This window comes from Phaenicophaeus curvirostris, chromosome 2, assembly GCF_032191515.1.
Source record: "Phaenicophaeus curvirostris isolate KB17595 chromosome 2, BPBGC_Pcur_1.0, whole genome shotgun sequence".
Lineage (NCBI taxonomy): Eukaryota > Metazoa > Chordata > Aves > Cuculiformes > Cuculidae > Phaenicophaeus > Phaenicophaeus curvirostris.
In genome coordinates this window covers 110,123,139-110,146,637 of record NC_091393.1, presented here as the reverse complement: position 1 = coordinate 110,146,637, position 23,499 = coordinate 110,123,139, and the positions used below count along the sequence as shown (strand labels likewise).

The 23,499-nt window shown below is 43.9% G+C and overlaps 1 protein-coding gene across 2 annotated transcripts in view; it reads right to left on the bottom strand.

The window, feature by feature from the left end:
* Window positions 1-23,499, bottom strand: part of FBXO11 (F-box protein 11) — a 64,920-nt gene that overhangs the window by 35,487 nt on the left and 5,934 nt on the right. The gene's annotated exons all lie outside the window — the stretch shown is intronic.

Genomic DNA, 23,499 nt, shown 5'->3' with positions numbered 1-23,499 from the left:
AATTCTACAGGAGTTGGCAGGTAAATTGATCCATTCAGGAGGAAATGATAGAGAAATGCTAAGAGATTCTAGTAAAAGATCGGAATATAAACAGCATACATGGAATGCCATGAGAGAGGACACATGAATTAAGTGATGTTCTCCATACGTACACAGCAGCTATGCCAAAAAGCTGCTTAGAAAACCCAACAAACCCCACAAACCCCTGGCTTTCTGTTTCTCTGCAAGCATGTAATTCATGGTGCCCATTCCATTACCTCCCATTTTTCACCTCATGCTATCAGCACAATGAGGAACGCTGGAGTTTCAATCATTAACCAGATGTTATCAAGAAGCCCTTTAGTAAACACAGCATTCAGTACAGAACTCGAGGCACAATTTGCCCCAAACATTTCAGGACTAGCCCAGGACAGCACACAAACCCTTCTGTAAAACAGAGGTAGCTAAAAATACAGACAGTCTGTTTGCCTAAACTATACTGACAAATGAACACGCACATTAGCTCCTTGCCCTTAAAAACAACAAGGTGTAGAAAAATGTGATAAGTATAATTAAGTTTTTGATTCATTAGTTTTGATTTTCCATGTTCATATATTTATGGAACATACTCCAAACAAGCAAGGAATCATTACTTATCCCTGCAGGCCCTACAACCAGCATCTTATAACGAAATTAGTTTCAAAGAGGCCAGGACCAAAACCACCTAGGAAATGAATTTAAGCCCACCTCCACTTCAGTAAAACATACACTTTCTATGAGTGCTTAACTGTGAGAAAGGAATTTTGAACTTCCTTTTCATTGTAACTGCATTTTCATTTTTAAACTCGATAAAACATAATGTAAAAGTTGTTGCTGGAAAAGTGGTACAGTAGAGTAAGCGGTGTTCCTGGCTACGCTAGGAGGAAGAGAGACTGATGTCAAAACAAAGCACAGCAAACAACCCACAAACTAGCCCCTCTCCCCTTCAAATAAGAAACCAGTCTGTTTAAAACACAAAGAAAAGGAGATTTTAAAGTTTTGAAGATTTTCTTACATTTCAAGAGCTTAATCTCATTATTTTCCTAAGGGTTTTTTAGTTTTGACTGGGGTTCTTTCTGACATAAATAACCAACCACTTCAGGTAATTACATACAGGAATACACGTGCTGTGACAGCCAGAACTGTGCCACCAGTGACTGCTAACCAACACAACTCTGGAAAAAAGTTATTTCCCTCTCCTCTCGCTCTTTTCTGGTCTCAGTTTTTCCTCTACCTTAGCAAATATTTATAAATTGCTAACCTTGCCAGGTATCATAATCAGATCACAATGCTACTAGGACATCTGAATAGAGGAGAGAAGCTGTAAAATGATGAAGTTAGGTGGTAGTAGCTGTGCAGCTTCGCCCAGTTGGCTCAAGGCAGTCAGGAGAGGCTCACCAGTTCATTGATCTACACAAAACCCAACCCTGTGAGGAGCCCTCAGCCAGCCCAGCAGCTGATCCAGCATCACGCAGCCAAGAGGAGGGAAGCAGGCACCAGAATGGAAGAACTACCACCTCTTGGGCAGCAGCGCTAGGTTTCAAGGACAGAAGAGAACTGTCTTCAACGAAAGCAGCACCACCTTGTAAATCCACACAGCAACCTCCATACTGTCAGCTGGAAGGTCACTCCCTCTCCTTGCAATACCCCCCACCAGCATCTGCACTTTTCATCGCCTATGAAGAAGTATTTCTGCATTATGCAAAGAGTCTGAAGGGCACAGAAAGACCGCAGTGCATTTTCCAGTGCTGGCACCGCATGCCTGCAGGAGGTTCCTGACCTCCTGAGCCACTCCTCACTCACAATTCAGTCACTGAATTTTATCTCTTTTCATCTCTGATGGAGAACATCCCACCAATTTAACAAGAAACTAGCAGGTGGAAGAGAGAAGATGCCAGGGGAGCATTCCTGGCCTTCCCGGGCAGCCGTGAGTCATGGGCCTGAAGGGCTCAGCAGGAGGAACCCCCCCCAGCCACCACTGGCACAACAGAACATCCAAGCATGGCAGCATCTAATGCCTCAGCATCCCTTATGGCTGTTTATGATCAAATACAGTCTTTATGATCTCTGTTGCCAATATCCCACAGGAACACACTACTCGGGTCTTGTCCTAACCTCGTTCCTCTCCTTTGCACTAAGACACAACGTTTGTGTTTTCCCTGTTCTGGATGGTCAGCACGTGCAACACAGCAAAAACATTGGAAGCAAAGAAAACAGGAAAAAACAGAAAAATAAAAACCAAAGCACAGTGCTTTGATCCTTTGTCAGGTGATGAAAAGGGCAGAGGCAACCCCCCGCACTTCCTTAGGAGTAAATCCATGCAGGCCACTAAGGACAAACCATATTACAGCTGGAAAGACAGGGCAGAAGTCTGGAGGGGGGAATGGAAGCAAAGGTCAGTTCAGCTGGAATACTGACGGACTGGCTGAGCAGAAAGAAATATATTCATTTTCCCGCAGTGGATTTCTGAGGATGGCAGGAGTCCTGCTCGAAGATCGCTCTTCTGACACAGATGACATTTAGGGATACGTACATATCCACTCAGATTCACAGCAGGTATCAGAAGAATTAAAATCTTCCCTTTTTCCATCTGAGTGGCATGGAAGGTGAGGGGAGAGTGTGAATTCACACGGGGTGTGGGAAGCAGAAGGGTGCCCAGGGTGGATGCGTGTCTAGGCGCCCAGCACAGCTGAGTGGTGCCAGCCCAGAAACACCAGTCCCTGCGGCGATGCAAGTGGAACACATCCGTATGGTGACAGCACTCTGAATGGAGAGAGCGGCTCCCAGGGAGGAAAGCAATTCAGGAATGCCAGGGCCCTGCTAACCACACACAGGTAATTCACTGGCTGCAGATGGACAACCAGATCTAAAGGACTCCTTCCCTCCAGCAGGTTTTCCACACTTGTGATGGGCTGGCAACCTTCTGCACAGGTTTCTAAAATTTCAGGGACAATAATAACCCGTAATGTTTTTCCACATGCAGCTTGTGTACTCACTGTTAAGCGAAACACTATCGGTAAATCTGAAAGTCTGGAGTGATTCACTGCAGAAGCAGCCTCAGTGCTGGTTTTCAGCCTTCCAAACACTGCACGGCAAGCTCAGAACAAACCAGATCAGCTCCAGTGCAGGTCTTTGGAGAAACACCTCCCAGAAAGAAGCATTCCCTGGAGATGGTACTTAGCCTTCCCTCAGCAAGCAGCACTGGAATGGAGTTCCCAGTCTGTGAGAGCTGTATTCTAAATAAGTTCCTCTAAATCACACTCCCATAACCAACACACATCAGCTTTAAAGCAGAAAATTAATGTACAGAACTCCAGGACCTCCAAAACAGCTTGGAAAACCTTATTTTAAAGTGTAACAGTATCAGCTACAGCACCTAATAACATAAATAAAAGCCATTATAACGACTTTTGTGGATGGTAGAAGTGTAAAAGTCATAACGCACACTCTCCAGATCCGTGTTATATCAATATCCTTGCACAAAAGGCTGCTGAGGCTGTCATGGATTTAAACAAGCCAATACACTTGGCTTCAAGTTTTTAAGAGATTAAATTAAGTTGAACATTTACCAGTTTACCAGTTCCAAATTAAGATAAAAGATTTTCAAATAAAATAATGTTTACAGAAAAAGAAAGCCTTTAGTGATACTGACAGGTCAGCATCTAAGTTTAAAGTAAAATCATGCCTCTTACAGGGCAATTCATTTCAAAACAGCCCATAACACAATCAGCTTTACCTCTCGCAAAATCAAGACCACCAACAAGCAGAAATACCTCCAGGAGAGGAAGAAAAATGAAATTAAGCTGCCATTCTATCAACTGCTAAAATCAAGATGATCTTCCATCTCCACAAATGCTATAGAGGTGTGTATGTTATAGAGCACACAATTAACGTTCTTTTATCTCATGCAGATATTTTAAGTTACAGAAAAGTGAAAAAGGGCTGTCACAATAATTTTAAAAAACCCCAAACAATACAGATCTTTTAGAGAACGTTTACCATGTCTACACCACCACCTTCGCAAACACATTTGTGCGGTTTCACTTCTGCCTCACACATGTTCAGAGAATATTGCCAGAAATTGTCTTAAATATTAACAAAAAGAGTATTTAAACACCAAAAATATACTCTTATCAGAAAAAGAAAAAAGGTTTCAAGGGAGGAAGCTCATACACAAGTCCATAGGGTCTAATCACTAAGTTTCAACACTGCAATTTCATTTTCTTGGTGCTGTTTTCCTGGACAGAGATAGGGGGATGGATGACATGGACACGGATCAGGACAAACTAAACCAAATATCCGTACTCAAGAGAGGTGAAGTGCTGGGGGTGTGGTGGGTATTCCCCGAAAGAAACAGTTCTGAAATTGTTCCTGTAGCCTGGGGGAAGAGAACTATGAAAACAAGAAACCCCACCAGAGTCCATCCTGGAAGTAAACCTGAGAGATGCAGCTGAAATGGAAGGTGGTACAGCTCGGTCACCCTCGACAGAGTGAATCCCACCATGCATCTGCCAAGCTTGGACAAGGTGTGCTGCCAGTTGGGAGATGACAGCTCCAGCTCCTCACCACGTGGTCAGTTTAAAATTGCAGTGGAGAAGAGAAGGTGACCCAAGTTTAAGGGAAGGGACACCCAAAAAGACAGCTAGAAAGGGAAAATAACTCATAGCACAGACATACAAGGCAGGATTCTGTTTTCGCAGACACAGTAACTGCAAAAACATGAACACCATAACAAATCTATCACCCCAAAGACAAGAACACCCACACACAGCTTCTCTTTGAGCAGCAAAGTCTCTAGGAAAGGGCTGTTGACTGACACTTATCTGTGTCCCTGCAAACCCTCCCCACAGCGGCTGACACTCAGAAGCAGGCACAGCACCACAGCCTGCAAGGTACAGAGTACAGAGACGGTGCATTCTCCAACCTATCTCACATCAAAGTTTCTTTCCACCAGCAGAAGCTGTCCCATTGATCAAGGGCAGCACTTACAGGTTAGTTTAAATTACAGATGGAGGATTGTTTTTCAAATGGAGACCAATTTCTTTTGAGAGCTATCTGTACCTCTCTAGAAAGAGAACACCACTAGCTAGCAATACCAGGACAAAAAAACCCCCAAATCTGAACAACTCAGACTGAGGCAGGCAACATGCAAAGTGCTCTGAACCCAGATGCCCTGTCCTAAAGGCAAAAGCATCCTAGTGGTCTTTCACTGCCAACTTCCACTTCTCCAAAGTGGGCTTCAAAAGACTCTAACAAAAACGTTCCCCAGAAGAAGCAGGAGGCAAGGATACAGGAATGCCTTTCATGTTAGGTTTAATGTCAAAACCACCTATATTAAAATGAGTAACTGCAAACTCATCTACTTCTAACGCAAAAGACTTCAACAAATCCTGTGATAGATTTTAATTATCATTATGTGAAGGAACCCTGCAGAATTTTCCAAGCAGTACCCAAAGCAGCTTGACTCCCATAAAGATAAAACTCAAGCGGTGGCATTTCTGTAAGATTCTACTGGTCAATGAGAAGGACCCATCTCCAACAGGAGTCAGGGCTGTTCCAAACTGGAAGAGACCAGCAGGAAGAAGATCCAGAGGCAGATCTCCACACAGAGTAGCAGGAACTTGGGTTTGGGAAGGGGACAGACCTGCCACTAAAAATATACTACTTAATGACTACAGAAAGATCAGCCTCCCTGAGCACCATATGGAATAATGAGATTCTGCCTCCTGGGGAAGAGCCAAGTAGACACAATAACCATTACTGGCTACTGGTATATTGTAAGTATACATATGACTTCTTACTGATAACAAACCCAAGATATAACAAAACACAAGCTTACTGTAATTTGTAATCGTTTGTTTGATAAACAAAAAGTACGTGGGATACTTAGAAATTATTTCTTGCATGGAAATGATTTCTTAAATTGAGAGCGAGGAAAAAAAGCCTTAAGCTAAAGGTCCTGATACTTGTAGAGAGCAAAATAAAACCACACCCACCCCCAAGAATCAAACAGCACCTTTTGGAATCTACATTTTGAGCTTTCAGACATTGGTAGCCAGATGAGACAGTGTTTTACTCTTTGGAAATGAGTTGTGCAGGCATGAAGGCCTAAAAGAGTAAGAGTAGATCAGACGCTCAGCTCCACCTGTATTTGCCCCAAAGCCTTTGCCAGTTCTACAGCACTTTCAGATGTATGTTCTACAAGAAGGAAAGTAACTACTACTTCTCTTTACAGAGACAGTTTCTTACAGCTCGGATTATTCTCTCTGTTATTCTCAGGATCTGAGGAAATTAGCCTTTATCCAAGAGTGATCTCCCTTCAGCTCCCTCCAGGTCTACCAGGCCAACAGGAACTCCCAAAACGCTGCACAGCTTACAGACAAAGGGCAACAACTAAAGCTCTCAGAGCTGGCACAGAGCAGACAAAGCGAAATGAGACAACTGGGAAGGAGAAATGGGCTCCAACCCCAAACCTTGTCCCCAGCTGTATTTCTTCAGCAGTTATCAGCTGACCCAAACAGCCACTCACATCTTCCAACCTTGCTCACGAAGGAATCACAGTCCAAACCACCCACACAAACACTAGGTGTGAACACCAGTGAAATTCCTGGGTACAGGTAGATTTTTCTTTTCAGAACCAGGAGCAGAGAGTGGGAACTAAGATTTGATGAAAAATGCCAGCTTCTTTCCACAGTCACTGCCTCAAAAGAGAGATTTAAAACCAGGCTGAAGGACAGAATTCCTAAATAAATACATCAACGCACACATTCTATTAGACACATAAGATAACTGTGCGAGTACCAGCATACTTCAGCCACCTGTTGGATACCTCAGTTGAGAGAGGGGAGGAACAAGTCTTTTTCTGAGCAGCAGCAGCTCTAACAGTCAGCACTCGTGTGCTTCAAACAGCAGCACCCACAAACTAGAATAGGGACATACAAGCTAGAAAAAGGACATACAACCTTCCTCTGGTATTTTTTTAAATGATAGTTGTTTCCCAAACTGATGATGACTACATTACAGCATTGTATGGAACACTTAGCAAACCAATAAACAGTTCTCCAGGTGGCTGCTGTGCAAGGATTTTATTCCAAGAACTTCCCTTCCTGCTTAACAGGCAGCCGGGCTCCCGCTCGGACAGGCTCCCATTGAGAAGGGACAAGGACCCCTTTTTGGGTGCATTCCTCATTAATAAAGCAACACTTTAAAGCTGTAGCCTTGCTGTGTGATTCTGTGATGCTACAGTGGAAGAGTTGTCCCAGGAGATTTTAAAGAGGCAGGAATATCCCATGGTTAAGAGCCATTCCGATGCAGCGCTTTAGAGCCTTTCCTCATCACCTTTCTGAGCAATACTACAGAAATTAGACTTCATTACCACAAGCTGATGTTTTACCCTGTCTATTCTGACTCCTGAACTCAGTTTCCAACCAAGATCAATTTAATTAAAATTTCTACCCAGTCATACCACTTCATTTGTCAGAGCAGGCAAGTTATGGACTGGAAGGCCACCCCCACTTTGGCTGAAACACAGCCACCTTCATCTCATTAGAAGCACAGCCAGGGACAGCAAAAACACAGGAAAAGAGGTTCAAGCATTCCTGTTTTGTTTTATTCTGCATCATAACTGACCAGAAGGACATTCCTGATCCCTTTAACTTCAGGCAGTCCCTCAAGACCCTGAACAGAGGTGAGAATGCATCCCCGTGACCACACTCTTGGAGCCACTGTGATGAAAATAAACACAAAGCTCTCCCGCTTCCTCCCTACAGAAATTCCGCCTCACTAGGAGATGGCACCTGGAAGAGGAAGAAATGATGGATTCTCCAAAAGCAACACCAAAGTGGCCAGAACACCAGGACTTTGGTAGCACAACAACTGTTGAACTAAGCAGTCACTGCAATCTAAGACCCAGCCCGGATGTTCTCAATACCTATGAACTCCAAAAAGAATGGATTAAAAGCCTGGAAACTGATGGTTTTGTTAACTTCCAGTGGCAAGTGCTTCCCACCTAACCCCATCCTGCCTTGAGCACTGCTGGAACTAAGGAAGGAGCACGGCACCAGTGATTTTTTCTGTGTTTCAGTTTCTGGTATCTTTGAATCTGGAGGGGAAACTCATAGTGCAGGAATGAGTGAATTCAGTTCATAGTGCAGGAATGAGTGAAATCAGCAAGAACGCAGCAACCTCACTTACTGCATCTGCGTTTCACACTTTCTATTTTCAATGGCCAATAACTGGTCCATTTGCAGAGATTTCCTGTAATGCATGGGAAGTGAAGAGAGAACTCGCTCAGAGGAACACAGCTCCCCTTGAAAAGACAGGCAAGTTGATGTGTAATAAACTACTTCACACAGCTCCATGTCTCTGTATGAGTGAATGCTGCTACAACTATAAAAGCATAACTCCCATAAAACATTATCTCACTCACAACCACTTTACTAAATTTTTGGGAAATGAAAGCCTCACACAAGTTTCCCAGCCGTGAGACCCATCTGCAGAGCTCTGAGTAACACAGGTGGAAAACCCAGCATCCACCTCCTGCTTCTGAGAGCAGCAACAGATCCAGAGACGCTGCCACACAAAGCCATCCACCTTGCACAGACTCTCCATCAAGTGATGATTCTGCATCAGGAGATAAGACGGAACAGGCTTCCTACCAAATTCTATGATATTAATACATCAGATAAATACAAATTGGAAGAACATAAATTAGAATGGTTTGGGTTGGAAAGGACCTCAAAGCCCATACAGTTCCAACCCCCTGCAAGGGGCAGGGACACCTTCCACTGGATCAGGTTGCTCAAGGCCCCATCCAGCCTGGCCTCGAACACTTCCAGGTATGGGGCAGCCACAGCTTCTCTGGGAAGCTGCAACTGCTAAGGTGTAGTTGGGAGTGGAGGGGAAAAATCAGTGTATTCAGCTCTTCATTATGTTTTTTGGCCACTAATTACAAATACATTTTTTCCTGAGAAATTCTGAAATAAAACGTAATGGCAGCTGAACTGAAGAGATTCCAAACTGAGATGTATTTGCAGTGGGTGTGCTCAGGTTTAAAACCCCGTGGACAATTGCCTGAATCTTGATGAACTATTTTCAACTACTAACAATTTCATTTAAGAAAACAAAATCTACTTTCTTCTCTCATGTCTCAGCTGCTTTACTGTGGTTCCAAATAGCCAAAGCTCTGTCAGTGTAAACACTATGGAAACACCATCCAAAAAACACAAAGCCTTTTGGATATCCCCCTCCTGCACAATAAAGCAGACGCTTGGCTCTCTGCATTTCAAGTTTACTCCTAACAACATTGAGAGACTATAATAAAGTTGCAGAAGGTAATGTCACCTGGTTACCTGAGAGCAAGCGGAAGGCACAAACAGAGAGGAACTACTGATTTCACTTCGTCTAAAATAGCCTGAAGTAAGTCTTGGAAGCCCTCAACAGGGTTGATTTTCCTCCCTGCCTTGACTTTTCTGCCCAGTCTTTCTGTATTCCAACAGTAGAATTCTGAACTTTTCCTTTTCTTGAGCAGATTCTCCTTCTCATGCACCTGAACTCTTACTGTGTTTCATTTCCACAGTTCTGGATACTCACCCATTCTAAGACCAGACACAATGGTGCTCTGTCATTTATTCCACACCCCTTTGGAGGCCCTGACCCACCACGCTGCCTACAAATACCCTATAACATGTCATGGGAAATTTCCATTTAAAATCTAGTTTAAAATAATGCGCTTTAACTGTAAGAGCTGTGTGAACACAAAGTAGTGGAGAAATGTGGTTGGGATAAAGAACCCAATAACGCAGCCCCTTCCAGCCTCCCAAAGCCCTTCACTGCACACCCTAATCCCTTGTTGTGAGCATGAATACACTATCAAAAATAACCCTTGGGCTGGATGGCCACGAGGACCTAGAGAGGCTTTAAGAAGAAGAAGAGCCCTTTATCACCCTGGCAAAAAGTTACAGATGATCCAGAAACCTGACCATCTCACCATGCGACTTCTCTGCTCAAGTGTGGGCAGTTCTGCATCGTCCACCTGCCTCTCCTTTTTTAATTAGGGCACAATAAATATTCAGAAAAAAAACGAAATCATTCAACTCCTTTTCTGTTTATTTTACCTGCATTTCCTGATTTTTTGTTCAGATAAAGAACAGGAAAAAAAGTGGAAAAAAGACTGAGAAGACAGTATTAAAGCTGTCACAATTTCCCACAGTAGCTGCCCTGCAGGAAGGTTCTCTCCCATCCCATGGCAAGTACTGATCCCCTGCTCTTCTCCAACATTCCTCACAAGCCAACACTGCTTCATCCTGTCCCTTTCTGAGGGCTGATGGAGAGTTAAGCAAATGCCTAAAGGCCAGAAATGCAGGTGTCTGCATGTGCAGCACTGCAAGACATCCATCCCCAGACTGTTCTGTTACATACATACAAATACAACTTTCGAGGAGTCACAGGATGCAGCCACCAGAAAATCATAGAATAGAATCACAGAATTGCTTGGTTGGAAAAGACCTTTGACGATATCGAGTCCAGCCATACCTGTCCACTACCACATCATACCCCCGAGCACCTCATTAACCTGTCTTTTAAACACCTCCAGGGATGAGGACTCAACCACCACCCTGGGCAACCTCTGCCAGTGCTTTGGAACCCTTTATGGTGAAGTAATTCCCCCACACACACACACCATGTCTAATCTGAATCTCCCCTGGCACAACCTGAGGCCATTTCCTCCCATCCTATCACAGGTCATTTGGGAAAAGAGACCAACACCCACTTCACTACAACCTCCTTTCAGGTAGTTGTTGACTGCGATATGATCTCCCAAAAAGAGATAAAAGAGAAAGAGAAATGGGTCTCATCTAGCCTCACCACTTTTACTCCATACATCAGCAGACCGGGTTGAGGAGGGCTGTCACTTAATTTATTGTGGTTTTTAGGTCATCTAGCTGCATCCTTACAAGGCTGCAGGAATAGGAGTTAACATTAACAAGGAACATCATATTACATGTGAGACAGATGGTTAGCAAACCTCCTGATAAGTTCTGTATGACAAATAATCTTACAGATAGTGATCTCTTCTGGAGGACAAACCGCTCCAGTATTATGTAAGGTAACACCAGAGAGTGGCCCAAAGCACTGCAGAAGTTCACTGGGCTTACAGCCCTACACAAATAAATTGAGGAAGCACTGAAGCACTGGACTGACATTATAAAGCTTCCAGCTGAACCTGAGGAGACTGTTTTCTAACTGTAGGGTGACCAAGCACTGGCACAGACTGGAGCCTCTGCACTCCGTGAGCCCTTCCCAGGGCAGGCCTGGCTTTGCTAACAGGGCTCCTTTGAGCTACAACAATGTAACAGACAACACATCAGCTCAAAGGCTGCTCCATCAGTTTCTGGAGGATGACCTCAGTAAAGGTCCCGGGCCTCCCACCCAGTCAGCAAACAGAGAAGGCACCACCAGAGGACTCATTCATTGCTGGACTCCAGCGTTCCCACTGGGCACCTAACAGCTCTCCCTCTCCAGTTCAATACGAGACTGTAACTGCCCACCCTCTAGACTTCCAGTTACATGGCTTCGCCAGCACGCACCAAAGGTCCAATGCAAATGCTTTTACGCGTGGAATGCTCTTATATAAACCATAAATTTGTAGCACATGGGCATCTCTCAAACCTCAGCCTATTTTCATTCTGCTGAGCACTCCACACACTCCAAAATCCCAGACACTGTGACAACAGGACAGGAATACAGACCATGGTATTTTCCACCATACAGATGTCAAACTGCACAGCTTTACATAGCTCACTGCCACAGAAACACGGACATTTTCCACACTGCAAGTGTTACTGCATGAAGTAATCCAAGAATTTGTATCAAAACATATCATGTCAGCAAGAAACCTATTATGAAGGAAGATGAATACTTTAGGTTAAATCAAAACACCCTCAGCACAGTAATTAAAAGATTCGATTAAAAGCACTAAAATACAACTTGTTGAAGTGTTCGCAATTACAGAAACTTCCTCCTCCTCTTGGATTTCCATAACACACATATCACCTCATTCCTTCCCAAGCATGAGTTCCATTCCATCAGCTCCCTGGCCTGCAGGTTTGAAGGGAAAACACACCATTACCAAGCGTTTTGACCAGGAGTTAAGGCTGTAAAATGTCACCGGGTACTTGTACACACTTGGCCAGGCAAGTGAGATATCACCAAGCCTTCACAAACACGCTGTGTTTATTTAATAACAAACAGCAACAAGGCTGGTAACTCAGAGGTATTGGTAACAAAAAGCTGTTTTAGAGGAGTAGCTGCCTTTTTACACGTTGAATGCTGACAAGAAACTGATCGAAACATCGCTTTCCATTCCTTTAGTTAGATCTACAGGTGATACGCAGGAGTTTTGAACAGGAGGACTCAAGCTGCCTCCCTCCTCACCTTTCCACATTAAAGACCTTTCCAGAATGTAGAGGTATTTGCATTTCCCCTGGAATGAGGGCACAATGAGAGCCACACAGAAATAAAGAAGCTGCTGTGAGTCTGGAAGGATAGGCACCCAGCAGAGGTAACTCCCACAAGCTCTGCTCCCTTCCTGTCCCCACCTCATGCTCTTCAGTCATTTCTGTTTGTGCTAGTATGGATGATGTACCTGTCTCACACTTACCACCTACTGCTTAAGGGGTATCTTCAAGACAGTATCTCCTCCCCCTGCCACTATGCCAGTCTTTCATTCAGAATAGAATACTTGCTACTGTGCACCACCTTTGTGCAAAGCTGTAAATATCTTCCTGGTATGAAAAGAGAGAATTCATTCTTTTTCCATGTCATTGTTTTAGGCTCTCAGTGTTCTAAAACAAAAATTAAAATAATAATCAAGAAGTGCTACTGTGCCAATTCATGGTTTCAAGGAGCTCTGCAGCTGTAAATTGAAGCATGCTCGAGCACACGCTGGCTGAACACACTGCAAAACTCACCTGCCAGACGAGATCACACCAGCTATAAACCAGTGTAATAACATATTCAGCCTCCTACACCCTTGCTTGAAATTACAGCCAATTTGCTAGAAGTGGAGCCACACGCAAGCACTCTCCCTTACAGAGTACGTTTGCAAACTAATGACTCTACAGCTTTAAGATGGTTACAGAACAGTCCCAAATCAAATTGGTTTTCCTGGCCCTATTTGCTGTCCACCTTTGCCATTGTCTTAGTCTCAGTTTCCTTCCTGTCCCAGTTTCGCCCATTCAGAACTCACTGATGTGACACACCCGTACACCACTCCATTTTCCTCCATTATTAACCTGTAGCAGCACCTGGAAACACAGCCAAGTCAGCCCCTTCAAATACTTAGCAGGGGGACTCAACCTTACCTGAAAAGCTTCTGGACACGACTGCAAGGCCAGAACAGGAGAGAGAGACGCACAAAAAGTGGAGTTTGTTTTCACACAGGGTCCTACCTGGGCAGTGTCTGGGGTTATGAGCACAGCCCTCGCGTCTCTGTCCCTTGTGACTCATACCAGATATAAAACAATGGAAATGAAAAAGAAGCAAAAACAAATGGTAACCATCCAGAGTTTAGGTTATAATAAAAAAACCTATTACACTGGGCCTCTATACCTCCATTGCGACAGAAAAAAAAGTTCTGTAAGGGAAGAAAAAAAGGAAAATAAAAAAAAAAAATTGTGTGTGCAGTGCACCCTCCAGTTGTCCTGCACAGGGAATGGAAGGAGAGGAGCTACTAAACACAAACTTATCAAATCCTATTTTTTAGTAGCTTATCCTATAGTTCCAGCTGAAGAAACTGCTGTTGATACCAACCCTCCTACTCCAAATTGCGAACTCTGTGGGTGCCAGGTACCAGCTACGTATCACAGCGATGTCTTGACTGAGACAGGCAATACAGCCATCCACACGACTCCACAAAATTCCATCACGGGCATCACACATGAGGAGCAGCCCATGAGCAACACCAAGCTTGCATATAGGCAAGAGGCCGACAGCTCCTGTGAGCAACAGTCACCTATTACTTTAATTAACCAGATGTAGCAGGGCTCCCACCTGGTACAGGGTAAAGCAGACAGCAATGACACACCAGATACGTTCTGGATCAAATGCATCAGTGGAACACCGTTACCAGAATGAAAAAACCTAAACATTAAACTTTTATAGCCACCTCAACTGGGACAGTGTAAGTAATATTTAGATCTCAGGCTGGATTTACTGCCAGGCAGTAAACTGCAAAACACATATAATTAAGCAAACACAGAACAGTATGATGCTAACAAGACATTAAGAGCAGCAGTTAGGTAAAAGACTAAACCCATGTTTCACTGCAGCAAACCCTTCGCTGTTCCATGGGTGGGAACCACTTACGCTACACGTGGTGCCATCTGTGGTGGAGTTACCATTCCTGGAGGGATTTAAAAGACGGGCAGACAAGGTGCTCACAGAAATGGTTTAGTAGTGGACAGGTACAGTTGGACTCGATGATCTCAAAGGGCTTTTCCAACCAAATGATTCTGTCATTCTATTAGTCAGAGAATGCCAGCACTCCTGCAAAGGGAGCTGTGAGATAACAGAACAGGTTCTGAAACACTTGTTAATCGTGTTTCACACTCCAGAGCTGGTGCCCTCAGACTTCAAAAGTGAAATAAGTCACATGCATTTCAAAAACAAAATCCAGTTTGGCTACTTCAGCCCAAGTTTTTTAGCAAAATCAAAGAGCCTTTTTAAAATATCTTCTGCATTCTGTACAAATCCAATGGGAAAGGTGAGCAGCTTTCCTTTAATGAAAGTTAATGGCTCACAGCTGAAGAAATGCAAACCTTCAGCTATGATAGTGTTGGGGATGTAAGAAAAATCATAATCATTCAGCCTGGAAAAGACCTTTAAGATGGTCCAGCCCAATCATAAACCCAGCACTGCCAACCCCACCTCTAAACCCTGTCCCTAAGCACCACATGGAACCACAGAACCAAAGCAGCAACTAAGCTGCCAACGATACAAACGCCAAAAGGACCTGGTTTGGTGCTCTCAGTGCACAAAGACAGAGCTTCAGATGTTCTTGAAGGAAGAGTAGTTCAAAATGAACTGTCACCTTCCATAAAGCCAAATCTTGCTGCGAACTCATTGCTCACTGTAAATATAGAAGAGTTCTGGATTCCAAATAAAAAAGAGACCCGATATAGAGAAGTGGAGGAAAATGTCACACCACCACCACATTCTCCCCTCTCATCTCCAGAAATGACACTGGAGACAGAAGACTAATGGGTATGAAAACAGAAGTTTAAAACCATTAAAGAACCATAAAGAACCATATCACGACTCCCCAGCCTCTCCCCCTGCGGCAGGACAGCCTCAGGCAAGACCAACACAATGCGGTCTCTGCTGTGTCTGTTGGGAAGCAGGGCGCCAAAGTGAAAACCAAACTCAAGGCAACTACACCATGGATTTGTACATCTGAAAATACAGACAGCATCTGGAAAATCCTTCATCAGCAATAATGACACAGGAAGTCAATTCTGAACATGCCCCTGTACTTTGCGGTGCCAATATAAATGAGCACAGCAGCCTGTTGGTGCCCTTCCTGGTACACAACCATAACTTCTTATTCCAGGTATTTGTAATTGTTTTTTTTAAAGCAGCTATATTTTTTAGGTTGAAAAGTATAGAGAACTTAATATTTCCTGGAAATCCAAAGCTATTATTAAAGACAAAAGCTTCCACCACATCAGAGGTAAAAAAAGGTCTCCCATCAAAAATCTAGTCTTACCAAGCAAATGACAGAATTTAGGAGGAGAGCTGTACAGAAAACATTAATTCTGGGCTGTTCTCCAAGCTGGATGCAGCCATGGGGAGCTCCTTCACACGCGTTGTATCACATGTTCCTAAGACCCCAGCCTTAACAGCCCAGGGGCCCTACCAGCTATTTCACAACGTGGGAAAGGGACAGTCAACACAGAGACCAATCCAGTATTTCTCACCAGCAAAGTCAATCAATGCATGCTGCAAACTTCCTGTAGTGGTCTCCTGTCTGCTGAACTTGCTAGAGAAGCAGGGAGAAGCTGACAAGAGCGCAGTATGACAGCTCTCATTCCCTTTATAAAGGTCTTTAGAGCAGCCAGCAGCTGGTCTGGTCAGAGCACAATATCATCAGTGCCATCCAGATTACAGCTGAGGATGAGGAATCCATTACTAAAGTTATGCCATTCCCTGCCCTCCAGCCCTAGCACATCAGCTGGTCACATGGGACAAACAAGGAATAGAGGCTAGACTTACTGAGAGCCAATGCAAAATGCCACCTTGAGTTCCCAGTTAATTCCTAAAACTATCAACTCATTCCTGGTCTCAAAAACAAAAGCCGATCAACAGAGGGAATGGTACCCACTCTTCCAATAACTATTCAAAGCATTTCCATTTCAAGGCCATGTATTGCTCAACTGCCAACCTCAGCATTCTCTCCAACTACTTCTTTTCCTGACAACTACCTTTCACAACCCCATGTACTCTTTCTCAGATAACACAACGTCATTAGCTTTATATCTCTCTCTACTCACAGCAAGGTGTCCATGTAACTAGCACCACAAAGAGAATCCTGTGAGATAACCATTTATGATCAGTTTCTAAAGAACTAGTGTAAAATTCAAATGTTTGACTCTTGCACGTGATGCTTTCTGTAGGATGGCTCTCAACGTACTTCCTTCAGTTTGTGCTTTTGATGCAATACTCATTTTTGTAACAACATGGACTTCTCTTGTGCTGTAAGCACGGTTCAGGGACACTCACAGGCACATCTATGGCTTCACCATATGGCCTCCATATTGTTATACCTCAAAGCTGCATGAAATAGTCTGTAAGAACACAAGTTACAAAAATATCATTTATTCTCACAGAAATGCCTACTGCTTTTCTTGGGTTCTGTTAAGTTAATTGCACAAACAATTAAGGCAGCCCCTACTCTTCCTCACCCAAATGGAATATCTCTGACTGACACGCAGTGGCAGAGCAGGCTGAAGCACACCTCAACCCTGCCGGCTGCCCCTGTGGACATGAGTTGGTGGCCCAACGGCCATACAGCCCACTTAGCAAACCAAGAGCAGCTCCAGCTTTCAGCCTCGCATAATTAAGGCATCCAACTGTGATACCCCTTCACCTCAATGCACCATCCTGGAAGATTCAAGCACCACCACTACCATATTTTGAGCAGTTCAGTGACCCTTGCCTTGACCAGAGATCAGATGGGAGCACAGGACAAATGACAACTGAGAGCAACAGTTGCCAATTCAACCAGTTTTTATCCTGGGACAAGCTCAGCACTAAAGGAAGTCCAGAAAGCCTGCCTGGTATCCTACCAAGTGACAGCGCAGTTCAGAATTAGCTACCAGACACAGGAACCCTGGACTGTCACGTTCATGCTTGCTGCAGATGTGGTTCCATGATGAGGTTAAACCAATGTAAGAGAACAACGCTACCAGAATGGAGAACACAGCATCCCTCACACAGCTTTCACAACAGCTCCCTCACACAATTTATTTTTACAAATAAGCTAACACTTCAACTTTTATTCACTTTATAGTTTCATCCCAGCTGTGGAAATGATAGCTAATAGCTATAAAAAGCAAGAAGTCCCTAAAAGAGAAAATACTTCTTTCAACATTAGCATGACCAATACATTTTTACTGTAGTATTACATATTAAAGTTGTTTTAGTTAGAACTGAAAATCAGAATAATTTCAACTCCTCTGGCTTTTAAAAAAGAAAAAAAGGTTCAGATGAGATGGAGCTGTCAGAAAATACTATTCTTGTTGACACCTTTAACGTTACCAAGTTCAGGTGTTCAAATGTTGCTTCGATAAAATGGGGAATCCAGCATCACAGTGATATGGGCTACGAGGAGTTTATCTCCAGAACAGAGCTTCCCTGGACACCTGCTGGACCTACCCAGGTCTGCCTTTTCCAGTCACAAAAACTCTTTAATGGAAGGCAAAGTTTGAGCATGACAAGCACACACACGGATATAAGTCAGAGGTACCCACAGGTTATGGATCACAAGTGCTGATCAATGAGCAGCTGCTGCTAAGGAATGTGCAAGCTATGAAAGGGTCTCCACCCATAACCAAAGGCCACTCTAAGTCATTCAGATATCATCCATCATCAGTCACCCTCCTTTTTCTGATCATCCAGACAGGACAGCAGCCCCAGGCGCTCATCTTCTGCCTTCCCGCCAACGCTCAGCTAGAAAAACAACTGCACAACTCATGCTGAAAGAGGGTCTCTCAACCACCATCACAAGCACATGCCTTAGAGGCTCAAGGACTATACAGCTTTCCAAGAGTTAAAAATGGAGCCTGAGAGGAAACTCCAAAAAGGATCTGAATAAAATGGCTCTTCTGTGATGGAAAACGTGTGATTCATTTTCATATACCACCACCCTTCACTCCTGCAGCTTCCAAGGTCATGAAGGACAGAACTCAGCTATCTCCTGTCCCTGTCCATGATCTCCACTTGAGCAGCTGCTGCCAACACAGCTCAAAACAGAGCAAGAGAATTTCCAGAATAGACTCTGGTGTTCAATGACTGCTAAAGAAGGTGAAGGGGCAAAACCTGCTGATGGTCATAGACCTTATCATCTTCTGAGAATGGCGAAGTGCCACATCTTGCCAAAGACCAATCTAACAACCACCTAAACAAAATCACTGTCTGTCCTTCCTCCTCTATGACAGCAACAACTCAAGGAAACGGCAAACAGTAATTTGACCAGCTACTACACATCCTTTAAATTGATGATCCAATGGTATTTGGGATACCTCTCTGGTCTCTCCTAACAGTCAGGAAATGTTTATTGATAGAACCACAGAATCTTTAACACTGGAAAAGATCGTTAAGTCCAACTGTCAGCCCAACACCATTTTGTTCTCATCTCACAGCAAAATGATTAATATTAGAAGTTTTCATATGCTTCTGCAGCATAAAGTTATCTCTAAAGCTATGCCGACAGATTTCCACAACTCTGTTTCTCAGAGGACTAAAGTAAGGCTGCACCAAGGCCTACATGTACAGGACTGAATTTCAAGTCACACTTTCCCACTCACTTTCCCAAGTACAATAAGCTTGGGAACTGTAAATTTTACCCAGTACCTCCTAAAAAACCCTCTCACTAGCCAAATAAGAATGAAAAATGGGGAGGAAGTTTTATGAATTTGCCATCTCCACATCAGAAGAGCAGTCATTAACCCACCCGATTCATCTATGGGAGGAAGGGGAAAGGAGTGAGGTTCGAGAGGCAGTCAGAGTTTCTTTTTGAGAGCCTCAGAAGTTCAGTACAGCAGCAAGACAGGGTGGCAGTATCTGACAAGTATTTTTCCACATGAATTTAAGTAGTATGTTAGATTTTGGTAACTGTTGCTGAACTAGACAGGGTGGCTATCTGTGTACTGTTGCAAAATCACATTTCAAAGGAGAAATAAGCATTAAAAAGAAAATCAATTGTTTCACCTTTCACGTCGTTTCAGGTACAACTGAAGTGCCATTTGTGGTCAGCGGGAATCTTTCAGCTAGCCAGGATCCCCTGACTTTGAATCAGACCATCCAAGAGAATTACTGCAGTGTCAGAATGATTGCAAGTACCAAGCACCTTCTGAAAGGACTCAAAGTAAAAGCTACTTCCTTAGAAACAAGGAAGAAGTATACCAAGATACTGTGAAACAGACAACTTTTTTTGTGATGTTTTTAAGAACACCAATAAAGGTTTCTTAATTTTTGCTAAAGACAAACACGCCTGGTAACTATAACATCTGGCCGGTGTTCAAGTTCAGGGTGCATCTTTGCAGCATTCACTCCTTCAGCAAGGAATGGGATCTGCCTAGCTGTAATACAGCAAACTGCAGTGAAGTCCTCACCTTACAGTGGTATAAGCACACCCAAACCAGCTCAGGGATGGAAACTGCTGCATTGTTTTAGCCAGCAGGGCTAACAATCAACATGGGGAAGGGAGTGCTTTGACAGAGCTCAGGAAAGGGGGTCAACTTCACTCAAATTACCTTCTATTTGCCACCAGCTCAGCGCGTGCACACGAACAATCACCGTGAATCAGATACTGCAGATCAGCTGACATGTAGTACCTGTCATCCTACAGTAACCCCTCCAAATACAAAGAGGGCCTGAAACTTAGACTGGCTGCAGAGAGACAACTCACCCCTGTTCAGATGCTAAACCCTCAATTCTTTACTTCTAGGTGTAGGAACTGAGAACAAGCAACACAAGAGAGCCCACAAATCGGAGCCCTTAAGGCAAAGAGGCTGTTTCCAAACACTGCAAACTGGGATTATCAAAAGGTAATAGCGGCACAGCCTGTTCACGCTAACCAGTCCTTTGGTATAAACACACACACACAAAGCACGATGACTGTCAGACTGCAGATCTGGCTCCTCTTCTGCTTGGGACAGTGTTTATTTAAAATAAGTGCACTAATTCCAAGTACAGTTGTTAATTTTGCCTTGTAACAGCAACTCACAGTAGGACAAACCCCAAGCTTTTGCTTCCCAACTTCATTCTGAGGAGTGCTTGTTCCTCTGTGCTGTGTTTGGCAGCTAGGAACTAGAGTTCCCTGGAACATGAGGAGGACTGTCCTTCCAGTGCCTTCCAGCTAGAACTCCCACCTACTCTTACTGTGCACCCCAAGAGTTTCCCAGTCCAAGAGCAACATCTGATAAGAGGTTCAGCTTATTTTTAAAATCAGTTTTCACTATTAACTGCAAAACCCACCATCAAAAGAAATACCTACCAAGGTCAATGAGTCAAGTAGGACAGAAAAAACAAGGGAAAGCCTTTTATACTCTATGACCCCATGTATGTGGCAGAACTATACAGCTGAATCGGTCTGTGGAACATGGAATCAGATGTGCAAGAAGATGAACGCTATTATTAGATACTGGAACATCAGTAATATCCAGTACGTATTGGAATGGTAGCTCTGTATACTTTTGCTGAATAAACTAAGTAGAATCAAGAAAATATAGCTGCTTATGAGAAACAAACCTAGCCTCAGTGATGTTTCCACACAGGAAACAACTATGCTGCAGTTTGAGCTCCTAGAATAAAGCAGTGCCTGAACTCTCCCATTTAAGATATCAGGACGGACCTGACAAACATGGCAACAGAGTGGAACTTGCAGATTTCTGTTACAGGGAACAGTAGGTATCCTTGTATGTATCACAGTGCACATCATGGAGCAGAGCGTTCCAACAGGCAGGACCATTGCTGGTCACTCCACGAGGCTCCAGCCCTACGGCAGCTACGCTGCTGCGAGGGGGAGAGGCAGTTCCACTTCCTTCTCCCACCCACCTGACGACTGCTCCTCTTACACACTCGGCAAACTCTGCAGTCAGCCAATTCAGAGAGCTAAACCAGCAGATAACAAGTCAGGGCGCTTCGGAGGCTTAGTTTCCCTGGTGATCTGGTTCAGGGAGCTACAACAGAAGGCAGGGGATAAGAACAAGGGCCTAGAATCAGAAATAATGGGATGACCCCTTCCTCTAGCAACCAGGCTCTGAAATCATTTAGTTATCTTGTCAAAATGCAGCTAAAGGAAGTTATCTTGGAGGAGAGCATAAAGAATAGCCCCTAAAACCCTGCTGAAAGGGCTGTATGTTCTACAAGTGTTCATTTGTTGCTTGTTTGTGTCTCCCAGCTTCTAGGTATGGAAGGACCACAATGTAAGAGGCAGCAGAATAACCAGTAGAACTTGGGTATTGAGAAGAACCACAGTAACAACTATGTGAGTTATCTTTTAAGAATTATTCCAGGTTTAAGATTGTAACCACCTCAAAAAAAGTTCACCTAATTTCCTAATGGGAATCACAATTCAACTTTTGTAAGATTCCTCTACAGTGTCTATACCTCAGGATCTGTGTTTTTAAAGTACCAATATATCCTAAAAGCAGAATTTTCATAGATATTCTGTAATTTCACCACATGTTTTCACTTGCTTTCCTCCTCCCTGTTTCATCAAGAACTGAAGGACTTGGACTCCAATCCCAGGCTACGCTAACATACTACAGTTTGGTACCACAAACAATAATAAATATCATCCAGCGTGCTTCCTCTTCCAAGTGCTGAACAGAGAAACTCCACGTGAGCAACAAGTAAACAGAAGGACTTGACAACCAGAAAACAGGAGAGGATTAGGCAACAAAGCCAACTGCATAAACCTTTCCTCTACTCAATTCCTGTTAGTTCAGTTGTGTTTTCTTCCCTTCTTTGCTTTTCTTGCCCATACATTGCACAGTTCTGATTTACTTTTCTTATATCATCTGCTATCAAACAAAAGGCTAAATACATTTGATCAGCACAGGTGAGGAGCCTTGGCGCAGCATGCTACCTTCCCTGCCCATAGCTGCAGGAGGCATTTTAAGCTCACCCACAGGCAACCCGTGTCCCAATCCACCCAGTGCACCCTTGCCCCCACTACAGCAGGACCCAGAACAGCGGATGGTCCAAAAGGGCTGTGCCCGATGGCCGCCCCTGCTGCATATACGCCTCCAGAGTAAGGGTTTAAGGAGCGCACAGCAGTCGCTCTGTAAAGGCACTGCAAACTCAGCACTTGCTGGGCACACCAGATTTACCATGCCGGTGAGGAAGTTGCCAATGTGAAGCAGGCTGCAATCTTGACATTACCAGGCATCTGCTAGGCTGACACAGCATCCACAGGGCTCTAGTTCCATGCATAAAGTCCTCCATGTCCAGTACACACAATGTTTATCATGCCTGATGTCCAGCACACTTGCAGAAAAAGCCTGACTCACATTGGACAGCTTTGGTCTGCTCCATAACTGCGATCCTCCCACAGTCTCCTGAATGAGCAAAACATACCAAACCCATGGGCAACAGACAGGACTGCGTATACCAGGAACACAAACACTTGATTTGATTTCTCCATATCAGACAGGAAGCCTTAGCGTCAATTCAGACATCTGAAGGACAGCAGCAGCACCCGCACACTCCTTCATCCTCCTGATACAGTGTCAGGCTTCGGGAAACAGAACTTGTATTGGAAGTACTGAGTTTGGAGATTTAAATTTTGATCTGTAAGGGAGACTTTGGAAACTTCCCATTGCAGAGACAAGGATTAAATATTCCCATGGAAATACAGCTTTTCCCAGCCTAGTACTCTCTTTGAAGGAATATGGAAAAGCCTGAATTAGATTTCTTTCCACCTGGAGCAACTGATGCCTGACTTCTTGACTTCTTGCCATAAGGGATGACCCTACAAGAACTGAAACCAATTCAGTTATTTTGATGCAAGTCTGGGCACTTGCTTCAGAACCAGAGAGATTTAATTCAGTTACTGTTCCAGCCCAGCACGTACCAACACAAGTGTTTGTGTTAATACATTAAAAGAAGAAATAAACTGCACACACGCTTACACACATACACTTGAAACAGGGCCAGATCAAGACTCCTTCACTTTCCTCAGATACTGATCTGAAC